Genomic DNA, 20,698 nt, shown 5'->3' with positions numbered 1-20,698 from the left:
GCTTGGGTAGGAGTCTTCAATCCTTCACTGACCTTGACTTGTAAGGTAGGTTTTTTTGTTGCAGTTAATATTTCCTCTCCTTCCAGTTCGCTCTTTATAGGTGATTGATGATGTAATGCTATGTCCATTAATATAGGAAATTAAAGCAAAAATTTACCTTCATTAATTACTATTAGATTTGACTGGAAGTTCACAAAACAAAGCTTTCATGTAAATCTCATTTTAATCCTCACCATACCTTGGAAATTCGACAGCATTGTATGTATTACTGAGAGTTGTTCATTTTTTTTTTTTTTTTTTAAGAAATTGGGAATTACATAGTGACAATGTTGCGTGACGGTTTTAAAGACAAAATTTAAGCCTTTAGATCCTCAAGACTGATAGGTACCGATTTAACATGAAACTGCTTGTACTGAGGGTGTTAATCAACCTACTCTTTAAGAGGAAAGGATCACGGCAAGATAATATGTAATGAAATTGGAGAAGGTACAAAAAAGGGACTCTTGCATGTGTCTTTTCCGTTTGGCCTTTCTGGAGCAGGCTGCATTTCTCTGTTAATGAAGTGTACTGATCAGTAAATGGGAACGGATGAAAGTCAAACTAAATGTGAATTGAAAGACAAATGATGATAATAAAATAGCTCCTCCTTGGCAGTGCATTTTTTCCCCTGTTTTGTTAGCAGTTATGAAACTTATTTTTCCTTATGGAAAATGAGTTATAGGTAGAGAATAAATGTCTTAGTGTATTCTGATGTGACTGAGGAACAATGACAGTTATAAAAAAGCCAGCTTATTCATATACTTGCATAACTATTTAACAAGTCATAACTCTTCTGGAACATTTTTAGCTTGTTTCTACTTTCCACAGGATGTTTTTCACCTTGACCTTGCAGTTTTAAATGTAGAAAGAAGCTTTTACTTCTTATGGTAATTTATTTGAGATCAGATTTATTATTATTTTAAAATATTTTGTCTTTTTATCCATTTACAGCATTTGAAGGGCCCGAATCAACCAGTCTTTAATGATATGGCATTTTTCAGAGAGATAAAAACAAATATGAGGAACGAAAGTGCTATATTTTAGAAATTCTTTAGGATATGTTTATCGGATCAATTATTCTAGTAACACATAGAGTTACATTCTAACACAAACACTCTACTTTATTTTCTATACTTAAATTTATGCTAAGCCAGTTTAATTTGGTCTCGATATCCTAGTATAGACCTTACCGTGTTTTAATATTTGTTGAGGAGAGACATCATTTGGTGTTACCTTCCAAAACTTGCAGCTGTTTAAAACCAGATACTTGAGGGAGGCTACTATGGTATAATGAATGCCTTCCTTGTTAGGTCATGTGTGACAAAGGCAAAACTCAGCAAGTGCATAATCTGCAGTCCTTTGGAAACAACAATAACAAAAAAGAGCAGATTAACTCCAAATGCATTTAGGTCATCTGGAAATTGAATTCCTGTCAATCTTTATCTTTGCATAATTTATCTTCTCTCCTTTAGTTCATGCTTATGGTATTTTGAAGCTGATGAACTTACTGTGTTATCTGGGAAAGCATTAATGATTAAAATGTAGGTGTTTCTTGGTTGAGTTTATCAACCTCTTGTTTCCAAATCCTCCACAGAATAGGCTTCAGATCCTTCCTTTTTAAATATTCACTCTCAGAATCCTAGCACATAAAAACATTAACTATCCTCAGCACAATGTAGATATAACTCTGAAACTAAGTGCTATTTATGTGTATGATATTATCACACACAGATTTCATTCATCTGACAAACATTTTTTTGAGTACCTCTGTGCCAGGTACTTAGCCACGGACCGTGACACTGAGATGAATCGTCCTTGCTGCGTGGACCTTTGACCTTTGTTTTAACTTTTTTTTGCCATGGAGGGCCACGGGTCTAAGAGGCCGGAATTAGATGACAGGCGAACCATTTATGTTATGTCACATTGGCTAGAAGTCTCATCTAAAGGCCTATTTAAGGAAGTATTAGAAACTCAGGTAAAAGAAATGGGGAATGGATTATCAGAGGGTTTTGGATTTGGATTGTCCTAGAATAAATGGAGTTTAGTGAGCGAGCACTTTCTTTGAACTTAGGGCCAAAACTGGTTTGTGTAGGCAGACTAAAATTAGAGGTAGAGAGAGGAAGATCCAGACATCCCACTCTCACACACATGTAATACCTTCTTTTCTGTCAATACTTTAAATTGACAGACTTCTGAAATATGTGAGCCTCTCATTATCTTTGTTTCTCCTCTTTGCCTTCTTTTTTTTTTAAAAATTTCAGTCAGAAAAGTTGCAAGAACTATTTGTATGAATACCTAGATACCCACAACTGATTCTTTAATTCATATTTTACTGTCTTTGCTTCTCTCCATCCATCCATCTTATGCTCCCTCTCCTCCTATCCATTTATTAATCCATCTTATATTTTTGTTATATATTAAAGTAAGTATACTTTACCCCTAAATACTTCAGTGTACTTATCATGAACTATTTATTTTTTAGGTAAAATTTATATACAGTAAAATGGTGTAGTACTTATGTATACCATTCCCTTAATTTGGACAAATTCACACATCTGTGTAACCCATAACCTTGTCAAGATCTAGAGCATTACCATCACCACAGAAGGTTCCTTCATGTACTTCCAAGTCAATTTAATTAACTTTTTAATCTCCTACAATCTTACTTCCACCAGTTTCTTGTGAAATGACCTGTTCAAAGGGCCTGCTTTGTTAGCAGCACATTCGAGTGGCATTATGCTAGGTATTCAGAATATAAAGAAATGAAGAACACAGGCCCTGTTCTCTTCAAGCTTATAATTTAGTTCGAGTTTTGGTTAGGTATCCAAAGAGAGATATAAATAAATGTTACATAAATTTAGAGGAGGCAACTGGGACTGCTAGAGGAAGCTTTCTAGGTGTGGGTCTTGGATTGGGCCTTTAGGATCCAGAGAAGAGGTGTTTTACTTTTCAGATAGACTTCACGAAGTTATGGTATAAAGGAACAGTAGCAAACAAGGATAATTGGGACCCAATTTTGGAAGGAGTTTGAGCGTTATTCTGTACCCAATGACAATTTTTGAGGAAGAATGTAATGCGAAAAACATCTTAGTTAAATTCTTATCCTGTTTGTCATCTTTGGTATTGAGTTGCACAGAAAATCTCTTTATTTTTTGAGCTGTCTCCTCTCCTTTCTTTGCCTATCTCTGATTTCTCCTGATTTCTCAACTTTGCTGGTAATTCTTTCTTTTCCAGATCCAAGCTATCCAAAGCTCTTTTCTTGATTCTTCATTGTGCAGCTCGTAATCTGGCCCTTACTTCTTAGGGTTTCTTGATTATAATTCTTTACAGGTCATGCCTACATCTGTATCCATAACTTAACTCTTGTTAGGTTACTAACTGCTATTAGGGTGCTTCTTTTTTCTGTATCTCTGTTTACTTTGTACTTACTGTTCAAGAATCTGTAGCAAGAACATTTGCTCTAAGCAGTTGTAGGAAATGGGATTTATTGAAAAAGAAAGATACGTAAACTTTGGGCTGAATGAACAGTTGAGAATTTTTTTTAAAGTACAGTTTACATTCAGTGTTCTATTAGCATAGTGGTTAGACATATAGTTTATGAAATGATCCCCCCTTAGAGTACCCACCTGGCACCATACATAGTAATTACAATATTATTGACTATATTTCGTATGCTGTACTAGAACCATCATTGTATATTACTTTCTGCCCTCAATATTTTATGCAGGTATGTCTGCTTGTCCATACTTAGATCATATGTGAAACCTCAGCTTCAAGGGCATCTGGAAAATGTCATTTTTAGTTGTCTATCCTCTCTAAAATAGAAAGTCCACATGAAAATAGATTGGCGTGAGTACTGAGTACACTTCAGTACACTCAGTTTGAAAAACAACTCATTTTCGCTAGATTCCCTCAATGTGACAAAGTTAAGGCTTTTCTAATTTTGCTGTTTTTCTGCAAAGACTGAGTATTGTTCTAATTCCCTGAGATAGAAACCATTGAAATTAACTGTGCCATTTAGATTTTTTATATTGTGAGTATAACAGAAAACCAACTCAAATTTATTGGCTCACAATACTGAAAAGTCTGAAGATAAAGCTTGATCCACTTTTTCCAAAGTGATCAGAACCTTGTCTTTCTCTTTTTTTCGTTTAATGAGCTCTGCTTCCATGGTGTTGGTCCCTTTGTGGTCGCAGCATGTTCAGCTGCTCAAGGCCTGCTGTCCTCAAGGCTTAAGTCCTCATGCCTTCAGGCCCACAGAGGGTGAAGGAGAGTGCTTCCACAGAAGCTCTAGGGCAGGGCTCTTGACCATTTTTGCTCCACAGACCCCTTTGGCAGTCTGAAGCCCATAGGACCCCTTTTCTGAATAATATTTTAAAATAAAGTACATAAGACTATAAAGAAAAACAGTTATTTTAAAACATGGTTATCAAAATGTTTTTTTAAATAGTATGCGCTTCTTTATTAAATAATAAGATTTAGTGTGGGTCTAATAATTTCCAAATACTGATGAATATGATTATTTGGAGGTCTCTGCAACCAGTGATCATGTGATAGAAAGATATCTGTGATTTCTACTGGTGACAAAGTGACAGATATTGCTAATATTGTGGTTTGTTGACTGAATTAACAATGGAAGGAAATGCTAAATTTCAGTTGGAGTTTAGTGAAAGAAATAATTTTTTCCCTCCGCATCTGAGTTTATCTCCACCTAAATCCGTTGGCAAGGGTGGTATCTATAAGCCTCAGCTTAAGAACTACTGCTAGAAGAGACTTTTGCTTCCCACAAGCCCCAGCAAATGTCTTCTTGTATCTCATTGACTTTGAGTTATATTTCTGATATTTCTGCACCAACCACTAAAAATATGGACTTGCTAATTTGTTTAGCCAGCCCAGGTCTACCCCTGGATCTGGGGCTGGGGTCATTGCTACAACTGCATGCTGATAGAAGAGTGGATTCCCAAGGGAAGTTTAAGGCCTACTGAATGTTGACTAGCAAATAGTAGATGTCCGTTATGTCATCCCCTCTCCTTTGCTCCCATAGTTAACCAGTCATTAAATTTCTAGTGAAACCTTTGCTTGGATTTGACTTTTCCTGATCAGTCTCTGCTAACACTCTAGGCCTCCAATATAGAGTGTGTGGGATAGTCCATTGGATTGCAAAAAAAGAAAAATATTAGAATTTCTAAAATTTTTTTCATCCTTTGAATATTTATTTTTGTGTATGTTTATACTGTATGTAAGATATATTAGTACAGTGGTACATGTATAGATATAAAATTTATAAATATATATATTTATGGACACATGTTAAAATTATTTTAAATCAGAGGAATGGGTCAGGATAGTTGGCATAAGCAGAGAACAGTGCTGCTCAATAGAAATATAATGTAAGCTACATGTAAGTAAAAATTTTCCAGTTAGCCACATTAAAAAAGTAAAAATAAACAGCTGAAAATAATTTTAATAATATATTATTTAATACCATATATCCCAAACATCATAATTTCAACGTGTAATCGATAAAAAAGTTGAAATAGTTTACATTATTTTTTTCATAGTCTTTGAAATTCAGTGTGCATTTTATATTTAGAGCACATCTCAGTTTAGACTGGCGATATTTCAGGTGCTCAAGAGCCACATATGGCTAGTGACTTCTGTATTGGGTAGCACAGATCTAGACCACTGATTATTCCGAATCGAGATTTTTATAATTTTCCATGTTTTCATAAATCCATATTTGCTCTCTTCTTTGTTTTTGTACAGTTGCCAGGTTAATTGAACAAAAACTCCACTGTGATGTTATTCTCTTGCACTAGGTTTCTGTGGCGACACGTTTAAATGTAGCTTTCAAGACTTCAGTAAGATGGTCCGTTCCATCCTTCTGCCTCACATGTTTCTGGGACCGCCTGCAACAAACCTGGTGCTCAATTTGGCAGTTTTTTCGGCCTAGCCTTTCTCCTTCCGGTTCTCTAAATGTAATCATCCATTGTAAGAAGCCTGGGCCCATAAAACCTCCTTGGATTCTGCAGTCCCTCTGCAGTCTTTCCATTTCCTGAGCTCCTATGGTGTATATTGAGTACTCAGCCACTTAGCACACTTTAGCTGTTCATTATATATTGTTGTTTATTGCTCTCTAATTGCTTCATGTGTATTAGTCTTATCTCTTCTATTAAACTCTAAGCTTCACATCTTATGTCCCCAAATCGTAGACCCATAATTAAAGGCTTAGCTTTTTTTTCTTTCTTATCGTTAGGGACTTGCCTGGGCTATTTAAATTTGTAGCTTAAAATTTTTTTTTGAAGTTCTGTTTTGTTTTCTACTCTGCTGTTTCACTTAGTCGTCTACCTTCTAGCAGATTCAATTGTAAGACGAGTTTTTGTATTAAAGTGTTCATTTGCTTCTTGAAAATGAAAAAAATTAATTTTGTTTACAAAGTCATCTATTTGTAGCTGTAAAAGCACTCTTGGAACTGCATTAGGGAATTATCGATTAGCTGGAGTTTCTGAAGATGAAATCTGAGTTTGATAAAGAAGTCTCAAAGGACACATTTGCTCCATTGCCCAGGAACCGGGAGAGGCAAACTTGTTTCCAAAGTAGGGCAAGAGATTTTATTTCAAGTTCAGTCATCAGGATTATTCTCTGGAGGTTCTTGGTACTTTCTACACACACTAGTCACCTTACGCTCTGGGGAGAGGTTTCTCTAGTTCAGGCTTAGGTGAGAGCTCTACCACCATCACAGTATTTTAGCTCATTTGAGACACTACAAAGAGGGTTGTGAAAATGAATCCTGAAAATAAGTCCAAAGAATGTCATAGGTTTTGTGCTTTAAGAATCCTATCTTTCATTTGACATTTTCTTTGCCTGCGTTTTATTTAACATGTTATATGGTTAGCTTAGTAAAATAGTTAAACACCAAAATTTTTAAGTCATTGAGTTTCTAGACCCGTTTGTTGATTATTCGTTTACTTAGAAAAGTGCAGTATGTTTTAAATGCCAGGCATTTTGCTCAGTGCATTGGTTATGTTATTTTTTTCTCTTAGCACTATTTTATAGATTTTCTGTATATTCTTTGGCAAGTAGCAGCTTTTATTTAAGAATTTATCTTTTGTCTTATTGTTTAACACCTTGTTGATTTTAACTCCCTTTTTGGCAAATATCAATAATAAAATTGATTATGAATCAAAATATTAACATTTCTAGAAAGTTCAAATTTTTGTTGATTAGCAGTAGGTTGTAACTTTTTCTCAAGTTTTACATTCTAGTTGCATGTATTTTTAAGTCTATAGTATAAAATACTTTTACACTTAAAGATTATGAAGCATTTTAGAACTGATTTTTAAAAAAATTCGATGGTTTCGAAATTTAAGTGAAAACCTAAGCCACGTTAGTTAATATTTTATTTCTGAATCTAAAAAATGAATTATTTTCTCCTTTATTTGTTCTAAGGGCTTAGCATTTATATTACAAATTTTCTCAGTTACCTAAGATATTCTTGGGTTTATTACCAAAAAATGATTTGATTCTTACTGTAATTGTAGTTTGTTTTATTTCATGACTCTATCTTGTCTATCATGCTTAAATTTTAATTATCTTATTTTAGTAGAGAATTAGGAATTGTAAAGCTTCTCTTAAGAATTGTTCCTTTATGAATGTCTCATGGATTTCCCTTCTTTTTAAGGGAGGAGAGCATGACTCTTTAAAAGATATCATTAATTTTGAAGATTTAAATCTGCTTGCCAGCTCATTTGTTGGACTGTTGAAATACTACGGTTTTATATTATTGAAGGTCTTTTCATGTGTCCCCGGTGTTTCCAAGCATTTCTTTTACCGAACACTTGTTGAATCTTTCTCTTGTTAAATGGCTCTGATTTAAATGTTATTCAGTGAGAATTCCTGTTAAAAGTCTTAAGATTTTGGTTTCTTGGGTAAATTCGTTAAGGACTGGACTGACAGTTACTAATCTTCATTTCTTATAGAATCAAGTAAAAATTTGTTAAATTTGAGTAATACCTGTCCTTGCGTTTACGCTGTTTATTTAATATTTTTGGAGTATGCCATATGAAATTGATTCATCTTTTTTCTCCCCCAAATTGATCATTTAGAAGTTAGAAGAAAACTAATCTTTACCTTTTCCCTTACCAATTTTAAAAAAATGAGTGTATGTTTATCACTTTTCTATTTGCAGAGCATGTTAGTCTTATTGGTTTATTAAAGTAATGGCGATACCATTTTTGAAGACTCAATGCGAATTCAGTGTAATGTTCTTGGCAGATAGTTTTTTTCCCCCTTTAGAAGAAAACCATGTCAAGCCTTCATCAGTGAACTTCAGTTACTCAATTTTCTTTAAGAAATTTGTCATTTGTATTGTATATGTATAGTGTAGACATTATTCAGAGAAGTAAAGCTTAATTTTAATTTTATTTCCCTGTGCATTGTATTGTTTCAAAACTATTAGTGTTCAGTTCATTCATCAAATGTTAATTATGCCTACTTTGAGCTTTCTGCATTTGAATGTTCATTTAGTCCATGTTGCTGAAATTCTGCTTTATAGGATAGCACAAAGAACTGTATTGGAAAATGTCATCTTTGCCACCAGGAGCATTTACTTTGAAGGGGTTAATGATTATTGTCTATGCCTACATGTGTTCCAGAGGCCCCAAATGAAATTTCCACACTAGTTACTACTACTTTCTAAAGGGTTAGTGATTTCGTTTGTAACCTCTCCAACCCCAATAGAAACAATTTGATGTTTGTATTCACTGTTATCAGCCAGAGGATGTAAATGATGTCTCTTTTCTGGATTTAAATGTTTGTATTTATCACTTGAGAGGTTGTTTGTAATTGAGATGGATCAGTAGATGGTTGGTGGCCTCTACTATAGGAGCTGGATAGTCATCTGGCATTTGTGTGAGAAAGGACTTTCTTACTGAGTTACCTTTTAAGAATGAAAATCCAAAATTTTATGGATATTTCTAAAGTGAACATTTTTTATTTTGTGCAATTTAATTATTATAAAGAAATAAATATGTGACAATGGAATATAAAATATATACACTAATTATACACAAAATCACATGCAAGAATCATACTAATCATAGACAAACAAACATGTATGTGTTGGCCAAGACTTGGGCAGTTGACATAAAACTAAATCGTTTATTTAAGAGTGCAGTTTGAGTGATTCTTGTTTTATGGCTTATACCATGAAAAATATAACAGGGTTTTTATATGCAAATTTTAAAATAGCATTGAGAAAGAAAGCCATCTAATGTCAATTTGGTAAATTTCTCAGAAATTCTCATTTCAATTTCTAATTTGGCTCACAGACTGTCACGTTACTGTTTGTAACTCTTCATAATCTTTACTACTCTAACAAGAAAAAGAAGCTTTTGTACTATTTCTTCAGCTAATCAGAGAGAAGTCTTGTTGGCCTTTTTGATTAGATAGCTGCTTTTGTTTGTTCCTCACTCAAAGCAGATAATGAGAAATTAAAAGATGTATAGTATATATTTCTATCAGTAGAATGACCTCAATGCTTCTCTTTTTGCTTAAAATGTTTTCTTGCCTTTTTCCCTTGAAAGAAGAATTCTCAGCATTCTCCATACCTTTCTCTCCCTTCCAGCATTTTTTTATTATTTTGTCATTTTGTTGTCTAGCGGTTCTTGGGGTAATTAGTCCATTGTGGGATCATTTTGAAACTAAAGTCAATGTGTCTTTAAATCATTAAAATCTGCATATATGAAAATCTGAAAAATTAAATGGAATTTTTAATAGGATTAAAGAATATTTATTTGTTGAATAGGTAATGTGTTCACATGGTTCGAAATGCAAAAGATACAGAAAGTGAGTTTTCTCTCTTCTGTTCCACGGACACACTTTTCCCCTCACTGGAAGCAACCAATTCAATTCTTCCTACCTAAAAAAAACATAAATGGTAGCATATCTTACATACTGCTATATTGCCTTTTTCAATTGATTTTGTTATTCTTTACCTATTGGTATATGAAGAGTGTATTAGTGATAGAAAACCTAAATCAACAGTGAGTTAAACAACAAAGTCTAATAAAAGTTCAGATAGGTGTTCTACGGCTAGTATAGCAATTGGTTCAGCTCTTTCTCTCTTTTTATTTTGAGGCATAATGAATACAGTAAAATGCACAGATATTAAGCAGGCAGTTTGATGAGTTTTGACAATTGTATAGGAAAATGTTGCACACCTGTTCTATACAATTGAGAGAGAGGTCGAGAGATGGCCCTCTAGTCTGTCGTCATTGCCCCCTCCCCCTTTCTGATCACCTGAGCTCTTTTTGTACTGTTACTGCTTCACCATATGTTGCTTGCATCCTCATTGACCTAGCTGGATCTCCAGCTATTGCAACCCATTTCAAGCTGCAGGATGCAAGAAGGGGCAAAGGTTATGTGCCAGCCTTTTTTCAGGAAGATTTCTAGAAGCTGCCACTTCACGACACTTCTCATCAAATTGTTAGCCAGAAGTTAGTGTCATATCTGAATGCAAGGGAGGTTGAGAAATGGAGTCATTACTATCTTTTTCTATTTCCAATGCTTTAGCAAATAACCTTGTTCATAGGTTGGCTTGTGGAATAAATTTCTAGAAGTGGAACTGCTGAGTCAAAGAGTATTTGCAGTTTGAGAGTACACCTATGTTTCCACATTGTTTTTGACACAGTTTTTGTATTTCCTAATCTCGTCAGTAAAACATGATGACAGGTTAGCTGTAATGTGCCTGATGGGGCATTTAAGTAGAGAAAGTACTGTTACTTTAGCTTAAGATGCCTTGAAAACATGGACTACACAACTATCTAATGTAATGCTAAGTTGGGTAAAGCGTATCACAGCATGTTTTCATTTTATTTAGGCCAGTCCTAAAGGAGACTGATGGTTAAGGTTAGAAAAGAAACCCTCCTACCCGTGAATACTTCATGGTAAACTGACAGGAAGATAAGCAAGTAATGTGTTTTTTCAGGAGTTGCTCTCTTAATGAAAAAGTAGATTAGGGCATAAGGTTAAAATGCATAATTTTTTAAAAAACTTTTCTCTCATGTACATTCCTTATCACATACATTCCTTAGAAATGTGTTTTCAACTAGTCTTTAATTTTAATTTTTCAGTTACAGTTGACATACATGTATTAGTTTCAGGTATACAGCATAGTGATTAGACATTTATATGACTTGATGACTTGAAGGGATCACCGAGTAAGTCTAGTTTCCATCTGACACCATACTTAGTTATTACAGTATTATTGACTGTGTTCCCTATGTTGTTGTTTATATCCCTGTGACTCTTTTTATAACTGGCAGTTTGTATATCCCTAAACCCATGTTTTCAACTAACCTTAAAGTACTCATTAACTTAGTTGGGGAAAAAGAAACTAACTAATCAACAGATAAATTCCATTTGATTCCTTTTTAAAAATTTTTATTTTTCAATTATAGTTGACATTCAATATTATATTAATTTCAGGTGTACAACATAGTGGTTAGACATTTTTTATAACTTAGAAAATGTATCCCTGATAAATCTTGCACCTACCTGACACCATATATAGTTATTACAATATCATTGACCATATTCTCTAAGCTGTATTTACATCCCTGTGACTATTTTGTAACTGCCGATCGTATTTCTCAATTCCTTCACCTTTATTCCCAGCCCCCAACCCCCATCCTGTCTGGCAAACATAGTTTGTTTTCTGTATTCATAAGTTTCTGTTCCATTTGTTTGTTTGTTTTTAGATTCTACATATAAGTGAAATCACATGGTCTTTGTCTGACTTATTTTGCTTAGCATATACCCTCTAGGTCCATCCATGTTGTCTCAAATGACAAGATTTCATTATTTTTTATATAGTTGGGTAATATTCCATTATGTATCTACCACATCTTTATCCATTCATATTTTGATTGGAGCATTTAATTTACATTTACATTTAAAGTAATAGATAGGTATGTAGTTATTGACATTTTATTAATTGTTCTCTGATTGTTTTTATAGTTCTCTGTGCCTTTCTTATTCTCTTGCTCTCTTCTCATATATGTTGATGACTTTCTGCAGTGTTGTGTTTGGATTTCTTTCCCTTTTAGATTTTTGGTTTGTGGTTACCATGTATTTCATATATACCAAGCTAGGTTTATAGCGATCTATTCTAAGTTGATGGTTGTTTAAGTTCCAACACATTCTAAAATCACTACCATTTTTACCACCCCTTTTACGTTTATGTTTTTACTTCTTTAATGTGTACGTTTGTATGTATCCTTTATTGTAATTTTACATGCTCTTACTACTTTTGCCTTTTAACCTGTGTACCATATTTAGTGTTGGTTGATACAGGGGCTTTTATTATGTGTTTGCCTTTGTCAGTGAGAATTTTTTTCTTTACGATATTTTTTTCATTCATGCTTTTGATTTTTTTTCTTAAAGAAAACCCTTTAACATTTCTTATAATACTGGTTTGGTAGTGATGAGCTTGTTTTTTCTTGTCTAGGATATTTGGTTCCATTTATATAATATTTTTTGTTGTAGTTCTCAAATTTCTAACCTTTTATTCCAGTTGATAAGGGGGCTCAGATAAATTATATAATTCTGCTAAAGTTATTATTTTTTTTAGAATAGTAAGTGTTTTTAAAATGTGTTTTTAATTCTATAACCTTTTGGTTGGAACTAGAGGAAAAAAATCATAATAATTTTCAGTGCAACCAGGTGGTATTATGACCTGTATTTATTTTTGAAGTAGGAAATAGTATAAAAAAAGGATGTATATGCATATGTTTTCCCATACCACATAATGTGAGATCTTGGAGAGCAGAGATCTCTTAGCTACCATAGCAGATGGCATAGCACCTTGAACTTGGTAAATCGCATTTTTTTATCTACTTAAAATGAATCTTGGGAAGGTGGTAGAAAAATTATTAGACTTCCAACAGCAATATTTTGGCCCTTCAGGGGCATGGGGGAAAGATATTAACATAACATCATTGTTAATACTTTTGAAATTATCATCTGTTTAGGTAGAGAAACTTAATAAGGGGCCATTGCCTATGTTCCAGTGATAGAGATTTTGAGATACTTTCAGTATAGTATCGTCCCACCTTATCTGGAGGTCAAATTTCTGTAAATCTCTATTTCTTAAAAAAAAAAATGAAGGCTTAGTAAGCCAAAGAACAGGAAAAGGTCTTCATATACTTAATGGGCTTAATAGTCAACCTCAAGCTTCTTCGTGATGTCTTCATAGTGTAGAAAGTGGTACCTAGCACACGGTATTCAGTAAATATTTGTTGAATGAATGATATTTATAAGTAGATTTTTTTTTTTTTTGGTTTTGCTAGATTTTTTTGGGGGGGGCAAATATCATTAAGAGACTAATAGCACTAGCTGATGTTTTTATTTGTTAGGTAGTGGTGGCATTGTTAATCGGATAGGCAGGCACTTGCCTCAAGAGTTACATGGGCTGGTCCCTGTGCCTAGAACACTGTTCTCTTAGATAAAATTTTATGCCAAACTTCCTTACTGCCTCCAAATCTGCTTACATATCACCTTCTCAAGGAAGCCTGTGTTCAACACCTTGTTTAAAATGGCAGCTGCTCTTTTCCCTCTGCATTTCCAAGTTCCTTTACTGTAGTCTATTTTTTCCCCATAGTGGTTGCCTCTTTGAAACATAATATGTCATTTACTTACTATTTATTGTCTCTCTCATGACCAGAATGTTATTAGTTGAGGACTTTGACTATTTATTCACTGTATTCCAAGTGTCTTTTAGGTGCTCAAAACATTTGTTGAATGAGTGAAGGTAGAAAAGAAAGTAACATGTGAGAAAATTAGCTATAAATAATTTACATTTTAAACATTTACGTTTAAAAGCATTATTTCCATTATTTTTAAAAGTTTTGCTTTTGGAGACCGCTGTGTTCCATAATGAAATCAAAGTTTAAAGACTCACTATATATAGTCTCTTGGAATATAGAGACTGAGTTTAGCTTGATGAAATCCATCATCTGCCTCAGGTCTCTAGTATCTTTTTGGTGAAGTTGCTGCTCATAGCCTTCAGTGGTGGTTTAGTTAATGAGAGTCTCTAGGGTTGAGTGTGTTCCACTGTGTGCAGATGGAACATCCCTTTCCTACTGGAGGTGGCTTTCCACAAAGTGAGAGGTGGCAATATTAATAGCTTCCTTCCTTCCTTCCTTCCTTTCTTTTGACTAGGCCTTATGCTACACATTTTTACGTGTATTATCATTTTTAATCTTTATAACAACCCTATGAGGAAAGTATTCTTGTCCCTTTTCTCTTGTGGAAAACTTAGTCTTAGAGGTTAAGCAGCTTGCCTAGCTAGTAAGTGTTTTGGAGCTGGAATTCAAACCCAATCTGACCTGTAGAGGAACTTCACAGCACGAAATCCCTTTCTAGTGAAGAGCACCTAGAAGTGAGACAGAAATCAGAAACAGCTTAGTGGAATTCTAATGTCACAAAGAGGCACCTTTATCTTTATTTGCTCCAGCTTCCCATGACTTGGATAGATTGAATGAGGCCACTGTGATTGAAGCAGTAATGCTATGTTAAAGTTAATGCTAATTTATGTAAAGTATGTTTTAAATAAAACCAGAGCTGGCTCCTAACCAGATCTAATAGAACTTAGACTTAGTTAAGCTCCAGAATAGTTTAGCTTACCTCTGGGGCAGAATTTGTATGGTCTTCCTTCATTGTCCCTAAAAATTAGATTCAGTGGGAAAACAAAAGTTCTGATGTGGCTGTACAGGAAGTATAATTCAGGGGAGGAATGAACAGAAGGGTAGACAGTAGGTGAGTCTTGCTGTTCTAGATTTTTAAGAGAAAAGCATCCCTATTATTTTTATAAAATTATACTAATGGAAACAGTCATCCATCGTCTACCACACAAAATAATCGGTAATTTCAAGTTTTGATTAGAAAAATCTGATTCTTTAATGTGAATTGCTTTTTGAACCTTAACGAGCTATTTGTCTTTTTTTTTTTCTTGTAAGATGGTGTTTTTTTCCACCCTGTCAGTAAAATATTCCTGCTCCATCCTAAGGCACCTCAGACTATACTTGGTTATCTTCAATATCATAAATTAATTTTAATGTGTTTTAAAACAATGGTGATTTTGAGGGGTAAATTAGAATCTACAATTGCAGGAAATGATGCTCGAGGATACATATTTATATGCTGAAGCCAGTAATGTGCTTCGCGTAGGAGAGATTGTAGGGCACTGTTGTGTACCTGGCTAGTAGAATCATTTTATTTAAAAAAAAATCTCCAAAGCAAGATATGAGGTACTTTTTTTGGAGATACATTGAAACCGTTTTTGGCTTGAGATGATGATTGGCGAGAGAGTTTCCTTTCTAGGTTTGTAGAACTGTGATGAGAACATCATACTTAATTAGGCACTTTTCTTGATGCTCACATTCAATTTTAGTGGGATGAAAATACTGAAAAATGTTTTTTCTTGTACACTTCTTTTTTGCCTTTGAAGTAGCCAGCAATGACTTTTTTCTCCAATACATGTTCATGGTGGAGGAAAAATGTAATGGTTCAGAAGAGTTTATGATGAAAGCAGGAATCCCTTTGTCCCACCCACCCCCGTCTCCCCACTTCAGTTCCCTCTCCCAGGGGAACCACTTCAGGTGTTTCTACATTTGATTCTTCTAGTGATAATTCCCCATGTTAACATGCTTATACTTCCATTTCTTAATATGTCCCATTTAGTTAAGGCCATTGGTCAAAAATTGTAAAGGATCTGAGATTTTACTCTACTTGAAGCTAACAAGTTAGCCTGCCACAGTTTTATTGATGCTGAAAGAAGACTTAGACTCTTGTGTTGGTGGAAGGCACAGAGGCAGAGATGAAGTAGTTTTTTTACTCAGAGCAATAGCAATAGCCAGAGTATTAGCATTCATTTGTGCCAGTGTTCTGGGTCTCAGTTCCCACAAGGCACTGCAGAGAGGGCCAGATAACATCTGTTCACATAGTGGGTTTTGTTACTCGAGAAAACTCTCTTGAGTTTAGAGATTTGAAATATTTTATTATGGGCAGTAAGCATGCCTGCCCTTTGCTCCAGCAGGAGATAGTAAGTATGCCTGCTCTCTGCTCTGGAGGAAGACAATTTCTGTCTTACCAAAGCTGTTCGCTGTATGAACATTCTTGAAAATATCGTCCAGAACAAAGAGCAGAGCCAGTGCCTTGCTTGCAAGACATAGAGACCCATGAAGAATTATTTCCCACCACCACTACCTCATTCACCACCCTCTTTCCGATATAGTTAAATTATTCTTTTTAGCTCTCTGGTCACCTTGGTAAATAACTATATATTTTAATTTCATTAATAGTTGATATCTTTCAACTTCCTGCTTTGAAAGAGTATTTTAGTTAGGGATCTTTGTGTTAGAAAACCAACTCAACCATAATTTAACTGAAAAAGGAAATTTTTTCCTAGAGAGTTCAAGAGGATGAAGTAAGATTGAATCCAGGTGTTTAAACTTTGCTTTAAAGAATTGGTCTTTTACTATGTTTTTTTCTCCTTTTAGCTTTATTTTCAAGATCCTCTTCTTCACCCCATCCGCCACTAGTACTGGTTCTGTGCTATGTTTATTTTCGGACAAGTCATTATGGCAAGGTGGAGAGAATTAGAATAGTTAGAGCCTGGTTACATGCCCACTCTTGGGGATCGATATGGGGTCAGCCCCATTTGAGTCACATGTATTGGAAGTGGAGAGAAGGTAGTTCTCCAGAGTAAAAACAGGATGCCATTACCTCCCCATATGAGTTCTCAGTTGTATTATTTTTTTGTGCGTGTATATTAATGGTTTTTAAAACTTACTTATTTTCCATTTTCTTAAAGATAGTTTCAAATTTATAGTATCTCCTTTTATTCTTACTCCCTTCCTGATGTTCTCTATCAATCTGTGCTTTATTTAGAACTGCTGCTCAGCCAACATCTGTGACTTGCCTTCATTATGCTTCTACTTCCCATATATTCCTCTCTTCTCTCTCTCTGCCTTGTTTTGCTGGGGTACACAGTAGGGTAAGACGTATGGGAGGTAAATGCTGAGTAATTCCATGTCTGAAAATGTTTTTATTCTATTCTTAAACTGGAAATAGAATTCTAGATTAAACGTAATGTTCTGTCAACTTTAAAGGCATTGCCCCATTATTGGCTAGAATCCTTCATTATTGTTGAGAAGCCTTAGGTCATTTTAATTCTTTTTCTTTTGTAGATGAGCTACCTTTTCTCTGAAAGTTTTTAGTATCTTTTTTATCTTTTGTTGTCTGGAATTTCCCAGTAATAGGTCTTGGTGTGGGTCTCTTCATTTGAGCACTGAGTGGACCCTATTAATTGGAGGACTTGTGTAAAGACTTCCTTAACTTGTTAATATTTCAGTTGTAGAAAATTCATATTTCTTTGAAAACTTCCTCTTCAATTTAAAAGTTTTCTTCTTGTTTTGGAATTATTGTTAGTCAAATACTCATCTCCTGAATTGTTGCTGTGTCTTCTTTGATAATTTTTTGTCTTCATTTTGATTTACTTTCTCAATTCATCTCCAGAACTTCAAACCTTACGTTGCCTTTAAAAAATTTTTTCCAAGAGTTTTTTCTCATTCTTTTTTGCCTTTTCACGGCTTCCTGTCTTGCTTTGTGGATACAGTATCTTGAATCTCAGTTAGAGGGTTTTTAACAAGTTCTGTTCCATTTTAGGAATTCTTTCTTTTCCTTTCACTTTTTTTTTTAAACTTGTCTTTCCTTACCTCTTGCATGTTACAGATATTTGATTCTTATTTAGCCAATCATATGGAAGAATGAAGCAATATAAACTTGATTGGGATCTTTGTATCTAGATAGAATCTCTCAACTGGTGAGCTTTGCAAAAGGGTGAGCAGTTGGGAGGTCCCATATTCTTAGAGTGGTGCAAATGCGGATATAACTGCCATTAATTCTCTCCAGACAGTTTAATTTCATTAAAGAAGGATTTGCTAGGTTTTCTCCCTAAATAATGTAAAATCTTAAAGATAATGGATTGTGAAGAGAGCCAATGATCTAGGGTCTAGAAATGTTCAAGTAGTCATCTTTGAGAGTGAAAAGGGTAGAGGGTAGTATAGCACAGAGTAGCCCAGATTTTGGGGCCAGCCTGCTTGGGTTCAGATCTGGTTCTGCCACTTAGTTACACTGGTTATTTAACAAGTTACTTAGCCTCTCATTGCCCCTTTTCTCATCTGTACTATTTGGACAATAATAGTACACACCTATTAGGGTTGTTAGGAGGCTTTAGTTAAAAATATATTAAATATGTGGCATATAGCAAATTCTCAGAAGTTGTTAATTTTTCCTTTTCTCCCTGCCAGTAATAACAATTATGTGATTTAGGTATTGTGGCGATTGCCCACAGCGGAAATTTTGGTAAGATCGGGTAGTTTTAGATTGTGTTTTTCTCTTTAGAACCTCAAAGAACAGTTGATATCATTACTCGAAGTGCTGAAAAGCATATGTGCAAATGTTTTCATAGGTTCCCCTCCCCCTCTCACCTGCTGAAAGGATCTCAGTAAAGATAATTTGATAAGAAAAGTAGTCTTGGAGCACATCCAGAAAACTAGGAATGAAAAAATACTATTTTCATACCCAGAAACTCTGTGTACAATCAGAATCATATGTGCTCAGGATGTTTGGGAAGTGTTGTTCCCATACAAAACACACAATGACAGTCCCACTTCTTGGACTTCAGAAATGTTGAAAGTTTCTTTATAAATGGATGTTTAGGGCAGGACTGGCAGGAGGAAATAATTCCTGAAAATAAAATTTTGTGTGTGTGCACGCTTTGGTGTGCCCCATTATGGTGCCGCACTGTGAGACTTTCCTCATCACACTCTGCTGACTATTGGTAAAATTCGGGTGAGTTATTGAGTAAAACTCTTGTTTAGTGTTTCCTGCTCTCCCAGACTGGGCCCTTTTTAAAACTGGGTGTGGGGTTAGTTTGAATTATTTGCCTTGTTTTTTTTTTTTTCCTCTCCCACATGAGTGGAGGAAGTTCTCGTAATCTGTTAATGGTACTTTTCTATCTTCAGTAGTAAATTTTAGGTGTAAAGTGGGTGGCCAAGGGAATCCATACCCAGTCCAAAGGGTTAGGTTGGGTCAAGAGCAGGTCTCTCAGAGTGAGCCAGGGTGTACATACAATCCGAGCCACTTGGGCTGGACAGGTTATGAAACAGCTAGTTAAAATAGATGAGCCATATCACATGTACACATTGTCACATTTCTTGTCCCCTGCTCTGGTCACTGTCTGGAAGATAGTACAATTCAGAAGATAGGCATTAGATCAGTTCTAGGAGTACAGGAAGAACAGTGATTGGATTACTAAGAAGACTGAGCAGCCGAGGGGGACATGGGGAGCTTGGGACCAGCAACAGACTGACTAAAAGATGTAGATGAAGCTCCAGCAGCAAGGAAGGGCAAGCTGGTTGCAAAGTTGCAAGCAGAAAGTCTAATAAGAATGAAAGTAAAGGAGCAATTTCTTGTTCCTTAAATGACGGTTTCTTTCATGAGGCCTCACAACAGTTTACTGATGAGTATTCCAACCAAGCCTCTAGGACTGAATAGCAGGATATCAAATGGAGATGACTTTTGTTGGAAATTTTTCTGTTTATCAGCTAGAATCAGAAATTGGATCTGGGCTGATGAATTTCTGTTAGTTTGCTTTTGCTTGGTGGTGTAGGATGTTTGTATGATGTTAGGCTAGTTAGGATACAGATTAAAATGCCTTTGCTTTACATCAAGTGATTCCATAGTATTTAGGAATAAGTACAGGTCTTCAAATATGTCATTTTGTTCAGTATCATGATGAGATTCCGTAGGAACTTAACTCTTGTTTATATTAGCCTATGGTAAATTGGTTTCATTATAAAATATGAACCCATAGAGGATGTTAAGTGAAGACTTAAGTGTATAGGGATAGAGGGGTCTTCTCAAGAAAATTCACTTTAGTCGTTATTTTCTCATAGCTAGCAGTGGGTCTGACCACTATGGCTAGAATAGGCTTTATAATTAGAAAGTAGTGCTAAATGGTTACTTATTAGATGTAGGAAACACATTTTATGGTGTTTCTTGGGTTTAGAAAAGAATTGATTAAAGCCTAAGAAATGTTTTTTTCTTTGTTGGTAAGTTTCTTTCTAAATCCAGTCTAACTACTTTGGGCAAATACGACAAAGTATAAGGGACTTGCCTGTGATTTGAACACAATCTGTTTTCTTTTTCTGGTGAATAATAGAAGTAGTAAAGAAGCTAAGAGCTGTCAGCTTGTGAAGAAATTCTGAGGCAAGTAAATCTTGCCATCAGTGTTTGCTTATACTGTTCCTTAATTTAAGCAAGGGAGTTCCATGTTCCCATTCTGGAATAAAGTCTGAAAACAAATATTGGAGCAGAGTGGAGTATAAGAAATAGTCAAGGATGTTGTATATTCATTGCTTGGAGTAGAAGGTACCCACGATGGCCTGGATCGTTCTGATATGATAGAATTTCACTCTTTGGAAATGACAAAGGAGAACAACAAAAGCGAAAAAATTCTCTGCTTCTTAAATTTCAGCAATAGGTTTGAAGATCCATTTATAATAGTAAATATATTTATAAGTGAATCAAACAA

The 20,698-nt window shown here is 34.9% G+C and overlaps 1 protein-coding gene across 5 annotated transcripts in view; it reads left to right on the top strand.

Moving 5' to 3' along the window:
* Window positions 1-20,698, top strand: part of FBXO34 (F-box protein 34) — a 70,935-nt gene that overhangs the window by 1,751 nt on the left and 48,486 nt on the right. For 2 of the 5 annotated variants that reach the window (XM_015596108.2, XM_015596106.2), the window contains exon 3: window positions 1-45. The exons of 2 other annotated variants lie outside the window; for them this stretch is intronic. The gene's annotated coding sequence lies outside the window, so the exon portion shown is untranslated. The remainder of the gene's footprint in view (window positions 46-20,698) is intronic. One more of the 5 variants, XM_006920158.3, reaches the window with a different exon arrangement.

This window comes from Pteropus alecto, unplaced genomic scaffold (assembly GCF_000325575.1).
Source record: "Pteropus alecto unplaced genomic scaffold, ASM32557v1 scaffold86, whole genome shotgun sequence".
Lineage (NCBI taxonomy): Eukaryota > Metazoa > Chordata > Mammalia > Chiroptera > Pteropodidae > Pteropus > Pteropus alecto.
The sequence above is the reverse complement of the archived record's forward strand: the minus strand, read 5'-3'. Positions and strand labels throughout refer to the sequence as shown.